This window comes from Dermacentor andersoni, chromosome 7 (assembly GCF_023375885.2).
Source record: "Dermacentor andersoni chromosome 7, qqDerAnde1_hic_scaffold, whole genome shotgun sequence".
NCBI lineage: Eukaryota > Metazoa > Arthropoda > Arachnida > Ixodida > Ixodidae > Dermacentor > Dermacentor andersoni.
In genome coordinates this window covers 80,285,644-80,299,952 of record NC_092820.1, presented here as the reverse complement: position 1 = coordinate 80,299,952, position 14,309 = coordinate 80,285,644, and positions in this window count along the sequence as shown.

The following is a 14,309-nucleotide window of genomic DNA, read 5'->3' as shown; positions in this document are numbered from 1 at the left end:
CCACCTTCTCCTCCCGCTCTTGATCGTTTCATGTCTTGCAGGGCCCTTCTGACCTCATAGCTAGTTATAGGAGAGTTTCTGTGTCCTGTTCATTACTGTTTCTAAGTGAGGTATCGTGACTCTTCTGGGTACTCTATACAGGTCAGCTTAGAATTTTTCCGCTGCTTTTACTATATCTTCGAGATTTCTGATGATACTATCCTTATCTTTTAGTGCATACATCATGGTTTGTCCTATGCCAGGTTTCTTTTTTACTGATTTCAGGCTGCGTTCATTTTTTACGGCTTCTTCAGTCTTTCTCATGTTATAGTTTCGAATATCAGTTATTTTCACCTTGTTGATCAGTTTTGACAGTTCCGCGAATTGCGTAACGCTGTGCGGCCGCCAGTCCCATACAACCGCGTAGAGCCCAGGACTCTGCGATTCTAGACGTACTGCGCTCACCACGAAAGGTTAGAAAAACAGCCACATAAGCACAGCACAGAAGTGGCTACGTGAGGCGGTTCAACCGATAACTGTAGAAGCGCCATTCAAAACAAGTAATTGTTCTCCACTTCCGGCGGCGTTTTCTCTACTTCCTTTTTTAAATAAAAAGATGTTGATCCATAAATATTCTCATAAACAACGGTTAACTTTCTTATTATTCGCTTTTGCTTGCAGTTTGGTTGTTGCCTTGGCTCTCTCCCTTAGTAGATCGCTTAATTTCTCAACTCCTTGCGATTTTTTCTTTCCGGTTGCCAATTTTGCACGAAAAGTGCTATACAACTAGGGAAAAACAGACTAGGTAACGGACGACAGTCATCTTGCTCATGGGTTTAAGGGTTATTGCAGGGTTTCATGATGGACGCTCTTTCACATTATTTTATTTCCCACCTTATCTAACCTATATCACGTGTATATGGTTCCGGGCATCTGGCAGCGTCGCGGCGAGCCGTAACTCAAGGAAATAATGAAGCAAAAGGAAAAGTTAAACGCAATTGGCATTTTCTCCGGCCCCAACTCGTTCCATGAGAGTGCAGACCAGCTGAGTAACAGCCGCATCGCTCTCCTAGTCCCAGGATCAGCCTAAACAAAGAAGATTGAACTAACAAAAGCAACAGCTATGCGCGTGACGGTTGAATAGATGATGACAACTGAACGCATCTCGAGTTAATCGCGCGGGTGCGGAATCTATGAGAAAAGTGTCCTTCACATTACAAGAGATGCCGATAACTACCGCCATCTAAAAGTAGTGAAAAAGGCAGCATAATGCTGACCGATGAACAGCTGCCAAGTCTCAACATTGATCTGGCGGCGCTTTAGGAATGTGTGAGGAGTGGTGGCGTGGGTGGGGAGGGTGGGGGGGGGGGTATGCCACTTGACTTCGGGGGGGGCCCGGGCCCCCCCGGGCCCCCCCCTGGGTACGTGCCTGGCCTGAGGAACTCTCTACTCAAAGGTCCTCTGAACACTCCAAGTGGTATGGTAAGCGCCCATCCTTGTATAATCGCACTTGTGCTAGCAAGCCTTATGAAAGCTGCGGTCTAGCTACTGCATTTTTGACAGCTCAACATGTGGTATGTTAACTGTTCCAGGTTTCCACGCAGCCTGCAAAACAGGCCTTCAAGCTCGACTCGAGCCAGCTCACTCTAAAGGCAATGCCTGGCTTGATATCTGCACACTTGGAACCTAATGGGTTTGAAAAGATGAGGGTGACACTTGCATTCCAGCAATGTGGAAATCGTGTTGTCAATGGCCTACACTTCTACAAGGAGAAGTTAGAATCGTCTTGGGGCAACATTGATGCAACAATATCATTCTTCAGGTAAGCAAGCGTTTCTTTAGAAACATCACTACCTATTCGTAATTGGATTGAAGGGCACTAAGATATTATCGCGAACCATTCAAAGCTCTGTTTCTTTTTTAGCTGCCGTCGTCATGTGGCCTTATCAGTGTGATTGTAGCGCGCATCATTTATATATGTATTCTCTCTTCGACGGGTAAACGGGTATTCTCTGTTCGACGACCAGCTAGTACGTTTGTAGCTATCGCCAACACCGAGTAGATTTGCGGGCGCAAGTCAGCCCAATAAGAAGTTCATGCAAGTGCTACACCTACCTGCCAGTTCATTTGTTGCCCGCGGCATTGTCACCCCCACGTGACATTATAGCACTGACAGCAATAGCATTTGTTGATGACTCCCGGACATGTTAACCTCAACGTTGATTTCTCACTTTTCTGCATAACTGCGTTCTTGCTCCTATGCTTATTTAATGTATCGTTGCGACAGCAACGTAATTTGGTTATTGTACCATGTGGTTTCCTATGTCTGCACTAAAGTTCGCTTTTCACTTTTTCAGAACTGTCAGCAGTCTCATAAGGATCATGACGTCTCGGTTTACAGGGCAAGCATTGCGTCCAGGCTCTAATAGTGTACGGCAAATCAAGGACTTCCTGCAGCTGTTATCACGCTGGGAAACGCATACAAATGGTGCAGGATTCATAAGTTTGTCAACAGGAGTTGGCTTTAAGGTCACCCTTTCTGCCACCCTCAAACTATTGGACTTCCTGAGTACACAGGGCTTTAACTATTTAATGACATCGCGCTTCAGCCAGGATTCATTGGAGAACTTTTTCGGTATCGTTAAGCAGTCCTGTGGATCTAACGATCACCCTACACCAACCCAATTTTTGATTGTAGTGAAATGTCTTTCGTTTTACAATCTAGCGAGCGCAGTGAGATCAGGCAACGCCGACAGCAATGAGCCACTTAGTTCCTTGCTGAATGCATATGATGCCAACACTGCAGAGGAAGACATTGACAAACTCATAGAGTCGGGCAATCTCTCATTGGCTGAAGACAAACTACGCCTAATATCTCCAGATCACAGCGGTTATGTTATTGAAAACAGCGATGACTGGCTAATGCACTACATGGCAGGTTATGTAGCGCGCAAGTTCATTGCACGTAGTGACTGTGACAAAAACTTCCTTCTACAGGCGCCAAATGAGGAAAGCCAGGACAGTGAGTTTACTGCAATGTGTGACAAACGAGGGTTGCTCAACCCGTCCCGTGTGCTTTTTTTTACGGTGAGAAGGCTGGAAAACCTTTTCACAACTTTTTAGGAAAAGCTGTGCAGTAACAGCATAGTAGATGTTATAGTACTGGGCAAATCTCAGATTTCATGCGGTGTACGGTACAGCCAGCACTCAGAAGCGCTCACAGCCAGCATTGTCAAGTTTTATGTTTTGACAAGGCTGCATTTTTAAGTTAAAGCAATCAATGAGTCGCGACAAGCTCGCAGGAAAAAGAAGCTTCATGCTAAGATAGGCAAGTGCTCATAGTCGCGCGGCTAAATGTACTGTGCAAACAAGAAAACAACGCATTCCTTTGAGAAATTCAAGAATATGTTTCACACTGTGCATAGTTGGAGCGCTGCAATGAAGTAGTGCTTTATTTTATAAAGGTTATTTTGTCTTTTCTTGCATTCATCAGCGTTTATACATCGGCGGCAATTGACCTTTCGTTTTGAAGAGAAAAAATGCATGCATATAGTTCGCGGTACACACAACGTTCTCTAAGTGAAGCGTTTTTTTTTTTTTTTTAATCGAATTTCTTGTTGCCCCGCCCCTCTACTAAAACACTTCCGATGGCTCAAGCTGGAGTACGCTCGGCCACGTTCGCCGACAGCTTCGAGTTGGCCGCTGGATAACCCCGATGATCGATAGAATGTTTACTCCTCTCCGTTTACTCAGCCTTTCCTATGGGCTGCGATAATACTATGCACTAACGTTGAAATTTGGGAGCCGTACCTGCAAAAGAGCACGATCGGCTTTGCGAAGCGTTAACGGGGCCGCTCGTCCGCACCACCGAGCTATCGGCTGTTGGCTACTACTACATCTAATTCTCTTGATTCGCCGACAATATCTGTATACAGCTTCACCTATTTTTAGGACCTGTTCTAAAAGAGACAGAGCCTTGTTTGTTTCTCCGACGATTCTATGCACAGCGCGTAGCCACGGCGCGGCGCGCCGCATTTCATACAGCCCATGCTCTGGTGGCGCCATCTGGTATCGTCGACACAAGCCGCCTCACCGGCGGCCGCTCCCTGAACCCACTACCCAAATTCTAGAGCACTGTAACTTGGTATGAGCGACCAGCGAAGAAAGAGCCCGAAGTCGGCACTGCGTGTACATCAGCCAGGTACTACCGGTTGTCGCACGGAACGATCAAACAACCGAATTTCGATACCCGTGAAAGGATAGAAAAAACCTACCGCAAGGCCTTCAGAAGTATCTTATGCTGCGCTGTACAGCAAAACAGGTCAACTTAAATTATTAAAGCTTGCGTCACGCTAGTTTCGGCGCGTGTTTTCTGCCCTCATACCGCCAACACCGGGCAGACGTCGCTCAATGTCGTCGCTCGCGTGGGGTCCGACTCGTGTCGGAGACGATCGGACGCGACAGACATCTAGATCGCGTCGCGCGTAACCGTCGCGCCCAAGATCGGTTGCATGGGGTTTATACTCAACTCGGAGCTGAGAAAATAGTGCAAGCTACAAAAGATATAGCGCACAGAAGGTGCAATAGACAAGACGATCTTGTACTTAATCCTTATTTAAGAAGAGGCAAAAAAAAAAGAAAAAAAAGCCCCTAGGCTAGAATTGTTCCTGAGTGCGAATTCCAGCCAATCCTGGGGCTGGACATGCTCGTGAAGGCGGCCGCTCAATTGTAAAAACCAATGGCAACGAAGAGCATTGCGAATTCGGTCCCAATTCTACCTGTATCATGAAAAAAAGCTTTGAAGCGAGGTACTTACGCGTTGTTTCTGGATTACAGAAAGGGGGGGAAAGATTTTGATCATTAGCTTGACCGCACGTCACAAATGCTAATACACACACGCACACCACGCCGACTTAACTGAATGAATGTAAGATCGGTCTTTTCTACATTTTTGTAACTTTTTATCAGGGGTGTGCTAATATTCAAAGTTTGCAATACGTATCGAATATTGCCCACTAAGCTATTCGTATTCGTATTTCAGTATGAACTAATAGGTGTTTTCTACCAAGTGTTTCTCTACAAACGACTGGTTAAAAGACTGGTTAATGTTCCCCGTCTGTTCAGCATTGCAAATCATCAGACCTGAGACGACAAGAATTTTGCAAGCAATGCGCAAACGGAATGGGTAATGCAAGTTTCGTTTAGTTTAAGGTTCCGAGGCGAGTGCCTACATGAGAACCATTGAGTTTTGTCTGTAGTCTCATTTAGTGCTTTTGCCGTCTAGTCACGTAGCAGCTATATCTGCTACGCTAAAACATCTAACGTTTTCCTTGCTACTGGCCCTATCACAAGTGTCTACAGCGCAAGATACTTCACCAGCTCTTTTTTTTTTGTTGTTGTTGTTGTTGCACACAACTCGTGATCTTTCTTCTGCAGTCATTTACTTAGCGTTTTAGGAAAGCTATTCATACAGCAGGCATTGATTAGGGGAAGTTTGTTTGCCACCAGCCTCTGCAAGTGTTTTCTATGGGCCAGTTTGAGTCGTTTCTTGGGGGAGGGGGTGTCGCGACATTACACCGAAGGGGGTCACGTGAGAGCACTACAAGTGGGGCGTGGGCCGCGACAGCACATGGCGGTGCACTACACTCATCACTCCGGCATATAGCGGCGAGCATGGAATATTAACGTAACAAACACTAGATGAAAAGCTCCTCATAGTGCCCGTGCATTGGAATCGGTAACGGCAAGGGCGCCGGTACGTTGCTATTCTGCGCAGGCGCGCAGACGACGAGACGCGATTCGTACGAGACGCGCAATAAAAACTGTTCTCTTCGATACGGCCACGCTCGCTGCACTGGTCATGGCAGCGCAGCACCTTTGTCCTCTGTTTTACAGTGCAGCGCACACCGCCTGCACCGACCACTTCGATTTGAGGCTTCGTGCAAGGAAAGTTCTGTACGAGTTTGTAGTTCTCCTGCACTCGCAACTTTGGAAGTGCAGGCATCGTGCAAGCTCTTCACAGCAGACGACACGACGCAGCGCTGGTTTAGTAATGGCGCGCAGACATAAATACCTCCCGGTTTGGTTGCAACGCTTCCTATAGCTGGCAACAAGGATGTATCGTGCAAGTTCGATGTTTGAATGGTTGTGAGAACGGCTTCGTGTCATGTGAGGCATTAAATTGCTTTCGATCGCATGCACTTTTTTTTAACACGTTCTCTGATACAAGTAAAAAGCAGCATCCACGCCCGCCATTCCGTCCTCACCGAAGTAGATACAATAGGCCACCGTAGTTAGTACTAAGATGATAGCTATTATAGCGACAATGAAAATACATATATATACATATACATATATACATATACATATATACATATATACATATACATATATACATATATACATATATATATATATATATATATATATATATATATATATATATATATACTCCTTTTTGCTACGTGCAGATTTGTCGAAAATTGACAATTTACATATACATATATACATATACATATATATATACATATACATATATACATATACATATACATATATATATACATATACTTATACATATACATATACATATACATATACAGTTGTGAGGATGGCTTAGTATTGTGTGACGCGTTAAATTGCTTTCGATCGCATGCGTTTTTCTTTGAATGCGTTCTCTGACGAAAAAAAAGAAACAGCATCCACGCACCATTCCATGCTCTCCGACGTAGATACAACGGGCACCGTAGTAGTACTAAGACGATAGCGATTATTGCGACAACGAAAAGAAAAATACCCTCTTTTTTGCTACATCGAGATTTGTCGAAAATTAAGCTTCACGCACGACAGGTCTGCGCTACTTTGATGGGAGGTGCCGCCAGATTGCAGAAGAATGTCCACGCAGGAGCCAAACTCGAGCAAAGCGTCTGCAGGAACAGAAGGCCCGCAAAGAATTGCCATTTATTATTATGACTGCGTTGATGTCGCGGCTACCATCGTCAAGCCTATATGCCTGGTGGCGCTAGTCCTATCTCCTCTTCTTCCACCGCGGGGCTCTATGATTACTGTCTTGTGCATGGCTCCCCCCCCCCCCCCCCCTAGGATGAAGGCACCGCCGTTGAGCGGCTAAGTTGTGGAGATGACACTGGCAGAGTCTAGATGAGCTGGCTTCAAGTGGTCGATGGAAATTGTCTCTTCGCGTCCGCTGACAAGAAGTGCGAAAAACTTGGCGTCACGCTTGAGGACATTAAAGGGACCGTCGTAAGGAGCTTGTAAAGGACCGCGAGTAGCGTCGTGACGGATAAACACGCGACTGCTATGAAGTAAAGATGGGCTCACGTAAACATTTCTGCGGTCGTTACGAAGCGGCGGTGGTATAACAGTGGCCATTGCAATGCGAAAGCGGTCGAAGTAAGATTGTAGGTCAGCATATGACGGTTCCCAGGCGAAGAATGCACCGGGTTCACGAAGTGTCGTGCCGAAAACGACTTCTGCTGAAGAACACTGTGCATCTGCTTTCAAAGCTGTGCGAAGGCCTAGTAGAACCAAAGGCAGGCGCTATGTCCATGGAATCGTGGAGTCATGGGCACGAAGTGCTGCTTTTAGATGACGATGGAAGCGTTCTGCCATGCCATTGGAACATGGGTGATAAGATGTCGTTCGTATGTGGGCGTTACACCCAGAAGACGGGAGAGACCTTGAAAGAGGGACGAGTCTTCATCTATCTGTCATTATGGTATGTGGTACGCCGTAACGCGAAATCCAGGTAATTAAGATGGCCTGGGCTACGGATTCTGCAGTAATGTGAGAGAGTGGCATTGCTTCAGGCTAGGGTGTGAATCGGTCCATGCAAGTGAATAAGTATAGTTGGTTCGAGGACGATAGTAGCGGCCCAACGATACCGATGTGAGCGTGGCCGGAACGAACGTCTGGTGGTGGAAAATGGCCAGGCGCACTCGTAGTGTGTCGACTGACCTTGACACGCTGGCACTGTATGCATGCCCGAGCCCAGCAACAGACGTCAGCGTTCATACGCGGCCATAGACAGCGGGAAGTGACCAGACGTTGTGTGACACGCACTCCAGGCTGCGATAAGGAGTATAGTGCGTCAAAAACTTGCTATCGAAATAGTTGTGGAGCGTACGGTCGAGGATGACCTGTAGACATGTCGCATATCGCTGTGAGGTTGAAGCCAGGCAGCAAGATATCTTCAAAGCACAGAGAATCGTTGGCAGTCCGGAGTGCTTGAAGTTCAAGGTCTGTGCGTTGAGCGGTAGCGAGGCGGACGAATTCATTGCCGGAACGATTTATTTGACGCATTTATATGAATCCGTGACAGAGCGTCAGCGACGGGATTATCGGCACCAGTGATGTTCCGAATACGAGTAGTGAATTCGGATATAATTTCGCGGGGAGTGTGCGCGGAACTGTTGGAGGTCATAGCATAAATGAGCGGTTTGTGGTCGGTGAGAATAAAGAACTGATGCCCTTCGAGATTGTGACGGAAGTGGCCGACTGTGAGGTAGAGTCCTAGCATATCGTGATTCAAAAGTTCTGGTTTCTTGCGGCGTCAGCTTCCTTGAAAAAAAAAAGATGTAGGCTGCCATGTCTTGCCAACCAGCTGTCGAAACACGGCGCCAATAGCTATGTCAGAGGAGTCTACCATAACGGACATCGGAGGGTGTGCCAGTACAGTAGTGGTAGCAAGGGCTTCTTGGCAGAGATAAAAGCAGATTCAGCAGCATTAGTACACAATATAGGCGCGTGCTAGCTTGCGATGTGCCAGTGAGTAGAATGTGCAGAGGCTGTGGAATTGAAGCACAACGAGGAATGAAACGGAGATAGCAACTGATGAGGCCCGGAAATGCCAGTAATTGCTTGGTAAAAGACGGGTGTGGGAAAGCTTTAATGGCTTGGACACGGGATGGGACGGGTTGTATGCCATACTCTACTCGATGGCCCAGGAAATCGAGAAGCAACGTCAACGCACTCTGAGATGTTTACAACCAGGCCACATTGACGGAGGCGTTCAAACACCTTAGGTAGGTCAGATTCGTGTTCCACAGCAGAGCGACTGAATACAAGAATGTCGTCTAAATAGATGAGTCAGGCCACGGGGTACTTCATCAGCGAACTGCTGAAAGGTTTGAGCGGCATTACGGAGGCCGAATGGCATGCGCACGTATTCAAACATACCAAAAGGGGTAATGATTGCGGTTTTAGGAATGTCGGGAGGCTCGACAGGAATCTGAGGGTAGGCTTTTACTAGATCCACCTTGCTAAATATGCAGCACCTATGAAGCGACGCGGTGAAATCGTGGATGTGCGGTATAGGGTACCTATCGGGAATCGTCCCTTTGTTTAAGGACCGGTAATCGCCACACGGTCGCCACTCAACCGTCTTCTTGGGCACCATGTGTAGAGCAGATGACCAAGAGCTAGCGGAAGGACGAACGAAGCCCAACTTGAGCAACTGTTCGAATTCTTGCTTTGTAATTTTCAGACGGTCTGGTTCTAAGCGGCGACGTCGGGCGTATACTGGTGGTCCTTGTCACAATGTGGTGCGTGACCTTGAGCACTATTGGACGACCTGGCAAGAGTGGCTCGAACAGCTCTGAAAATTCCAGCAGGATGGTGGACCACTGTTTCGGTACCTGGTTGTGTGCTTGCACGAGACGTAAAGTGGGGCACACGTGGTGATACCTTGTACGGACAGGTTTGTTGAAAAGTCAAGAAGGCCACAGTTGCGAAGGTCGACGAGAAGGTTAAACTTCCACAGAAAATCAGCGCCGGTGGTCGGCCCGCGGACGTCAGCGACGGTGAATAGCCATCGAAAAGGGCGTCGCAGACCAAAGTCAGAAGTGACGGATTTCTGGCCGTACCTTTTAATGTTGGAACCGTTAACGGTAGCGAGAAAAGACGTGTCATGGCGATGTCTGCGGTTTTGAAAATCAGGGAGAATGACGAATTTCCACGCCAGTGTCTCCAAGATAGCGAACTGTCGTGACACGGTCGGTGACGTAGAAAAGATGGCTTGATGTAGAGCCAGTAGCATTAGCCGTCATCAGTGACTGGCCCGACCATTTCTTGGAAAAGTTGCAAGGCGAACGGCATTGCAGCGCACGAGTGCCATATCTGGTGTGATGCCAACAAATAAAGGGAAGCGGAGGACGTGACCTGTTTCGGCCATGCGAGCGATGGCGCTGCTGGTGGCCAACTGGTTGGTTCGCTCTACTTGCGCAGCAAGGTGCGTGCTTGAACTGTCGGGTTCGTCGAATTGCTACTGTAACTGGAGTTGTGTCGCAACGGGTGTATTACAAGGGTCAACAGTGGATATCACGGATGGAAAGCATCCATAATCTGGTCTGCCATCATCGCTAAGGCCATCATCGTCTGCCATCATCGCTAAGGCCACCATCGTCTGCCATCATCGCTAAGCCGTCGTAGTGGGTGAGGCACATAAGATCATGCGTACCTCGTTCGGTAGACGCTGTAAGAAGAGCTCCCGAAGGATTTTCGAGTCTACTGACGATGGACTGGTTACCAGGAGTTGTGTCATGCGGCGAAGCAGCTCAGTCGGTTTTCCGTCACCAAGTTCATCCGATCAGAAGAACTGTTGAATCCGTCGCGACTCAGAGTCGGTGGTGCGCCATAGTAACTCCCGCTTAAGGGTATCGTACTGATCCTAGGGAGGAGGAGATAGCAAAATGTCGCGGACTAAACGTCTCCAGTGGTCGCGTTAAGCGCACTCACGACGTTGTCGTACTTGGCTGCCTGAGATGCGACTCGGTGACGGTGAAATGTGGACGAACCACAGTTCACAGTCCGAGAGCCACAAATCGGGAAGTTTCAGTGCAGCGACGGAAGACGTTCCGTTTTTTTTTTTTTTTTCGAGACGCCATTTTTCGGAGGCCGGTTCTATGGCGTCCAGAAGAAACTTAGTAGGCGTATACAGTCGTGATGTGGTATCACGTCCGGGACACCAACTTGCAGGAATAGAAGACCCACAAATAATAGTCATTTATTAAACAGATGACTGCGTTGATGTAGCAGCTACCATCTTCGAGCCTATATATGCCTGATGGCGTTAATCCATTCCCTTCTTCCACCGCGGGGCTCTACGAGTACTTTCCACTAAACATGCTTGAAAGCAACGCATTTCTCAAACTGCAAGAGCACCCGTAGAACGATGTGGCCCGTCACGAGAACCAACGCTAGGACGCAATGCGACAAGCGAGAGAAACGCGCCGAGAAGACAACAAGGCCTGCACGTTTCTATTTGTGTTCGAAAATAAACGTGCAGTGCTAGTGCGGGCAGTGCACCTTCAGCTTTCTGGAGTGGCACAGCACTGGTGCAGGGAAGTGCAGCCAAGTCGAAGAGACCTAACGCGACCCTCTGCCCCCTCCTAAAACCCCTTAAACTTCGTAAAGTAGCGACACGAAGAATGCCGCCTCCTCCTCGCGCGCTCTGGCAGAGGCCGACGCCGCGTCGCTGTCGGCCTAATGGCATCAAATGGGCCCTCGCGCCGGCTTCGTTTGTTTCCAGTCGTGCTTCCGCACCATTTTCTCTTGAGAAGAATGCCGCCCCCTCCTCGCGCGCTCTGGCCGAGGGCGATGCCGCGTCGCTATTGGCCTAATAGCATCACGTGGGCCCTCGAACCAGCTTCGTTTGTTTAGAGTAGTGCTTCAGCGACATTTTCGCTTGAGAAGCGTCTACGGAGTGGGGAGGAGCGCATGTGGGCGCTGTTGCTACGCTCGAGCGGTGTAGGCAGCGTACACTCTTAAACAAATGTACGCCTTTTGGGGTGTATATTTGATGCACAATAATCGTCATCTGTCTTGCTTGCGTTTCCTTCCTTGAAAACGCTGGGCTCGCTGATTTCCTGTCGAGAATGCTCTGTCATTCTGATAACGGGCATGCCGTTCGTGACTTGGAAGTACCGGGCTCGCCGCGTTAAAGAAAAGAAATGCGGACTAGACAGATGACGATTTCGTCGTGTGGCAAAAGGGTGTAATTTTTGCTTAAGAGTGTCGCGTCGAGGAGGGAGCGTGAAAAAGGAGAAACGAGGAGTGAAGGCGGAGGAAGAGAGTGTCGCTACTTTACCTTCTCCAGTGTGGTGGCTCCATCTAGTTCAGACGCCTGCAAACCCACCCTTTTTTCTCCGACCGCAAAATTTTACAAATCGCCATCGCATCTTTCTGCAAATCAATATACAGAGTGAACTTGATACATTGTCCATACGTATGTGCTATGTGTAATTGCATTATATACTGAATATTTTAGCGCTAGAAACGTGAGGTAGCAACACTGCAACACCTCTGCCAACACCTGACCTAAGCTTTTACGCTAACCAAACCTAACGTTAACCTAACCTGGCCGAGAAGCAAAGACAAAAATCCGCACAGTTTTAGTTTAGCGTACGCTATATCATTGCGTAGGCTATAAAATAGCAGGTCGTCACTGCGCATGCGCAGAACGCTAAACAACCCATAGCGTATAGCGTACGCACACTAGAGATTTTTAGCGTGTCCGCTATTCCGGCAAACCGCCCCGGATTACCGGATGGTCGGGGGCGTAAACGGGAGTGGCTGGAGCGGTGCAGCCGCCTATGTTGTAGCGCTCGATCAGACAACCACAGAGCTAGAAGTGCAGCAACCTACTTTATTCTCCTTCGCTGCTGGTGCAAATTTTCGGCAGCGGCGTAATTCCGTTGACAATTACGCTACTGTCGAAAACTTACAACCACAGCTAAGAAGAATATAGTAATTGGCTCTGTGTTTAGGTGGTTGAGCTTTGCACCACCAGCTGGCGCCACCAATCTGGCCGCTCACGTTTACGCCCCCGGCCATCCGGTAATCCGCCCAAACCGCCCCGGTTTGCCGGAATAGCGGACACGCTAAAAGTCTCTACTAGAGATGTTTAGCTTGTCCGGTATTCCGGTAAAACGCAGGCGGATGGGGCGGGGCGTTGGGACGGAGGCGTAAACGTGAGCGGTCTGCATGATGCAGCCACCTGGTGGCGCAGTGCTCAAACAGACATTAGAGACTTTTAGCGTGTCCGGTATTCGGGCAAGCGCGGGCGGTTTTCCGGTTTTGCGAGGGCGTCAACGTGAGCGGCCAGATTGGTGGCGCCAGCTGGTGGCGCAAAGCTCAACCACACAAACACAGAGCTAATTACTACATTCTACTTAGCTGCTGGCGTAAATTTTCGACAGTGGCGTAATCGTGTTCACAATTATGCCGCTGCCAAAAATTTGCACGAGTGGCGAAGCAGGATATGGTGAGTTACTGCAGTTTTAGCCATGCGTTTGTATGGTTGAGCTCTACAACACCAGGCGGCTTCACCGCTCACGTTCATTTGAGGGATCACCCGACGTTTGTGCGTAGGTACGAGTAAGAGTGGGCGCGAGAGGGAAAATCTGGGGCCTTATTTTGCTCCTTACTAGGCACTACGGAGTAGGCTTCTTAGCGCGCGTTGTATGCTTTTGTCCCTAGGAGTGCCGGCATTGCGAGTGGGGTCGAGTTTGTTTATGCTCGGACGCCAACTGCCGGCGAGGTGAAATAGGTGAAGCTGTGGGCACGGACGGTGAAGCAGCGGGCATTTGGCGACCGCTGTACTGAACAGACTGTCTCGCACCTGCGGCACTCGTGCTAAGTCAGTCCTGCCAGACCATTGCTTTGTCGCTCCTTAAGGCGATGCACCTTGGAAATAACATCACATGTTTCCGTGGGAGCAGTAGGGACCGTAGTAGAGGCCAGGCCGCATATATTGAAAACTAGAAGTCAGAACGCCTTTGCAATCGCGGCTGAACGCAAGTTACTGAAAGGCCGCCGCTGACGCTGGACGCCCTTGTAACCGCTATGAGAATACGTCGCACTACCCTAACTTCTCTTACGCTAACCCAACCTAGCCTAACGTTAACCTGAGCAAACGTGGCCGAGACAAAAAGACAATCCTCACGGCGTAACCGCTGTGAGAACATGCCGCGCGACCCCAACGCCTTTACGCTAACGTAACCTAAGCTAAGGTAACCTAAACCTAACCTAAACCTAAGCTAGCCTAGCCGAACGTGGGCAAGACGCAAAGCCAATAATCCTCACGACGTGACATCAGGCAGTGGCATTCAACCGCGGTTGCTAAGGCATTATGTGTTTATTTCACTCAAAGGGGACCACTCTGAAAAGTCGCGGACAGCAGCATACGAAAAGCCTGCCAAGCGCGAAGTTACTGCACCAGGAGAGTAGGTCGGGCCTCTAGTACGGCACATACTGCTTTCCCGGAAAAATAAGTGATGTTTTTTTTTAAGGTAGAGCCCTGTAAGGGGCAAGAA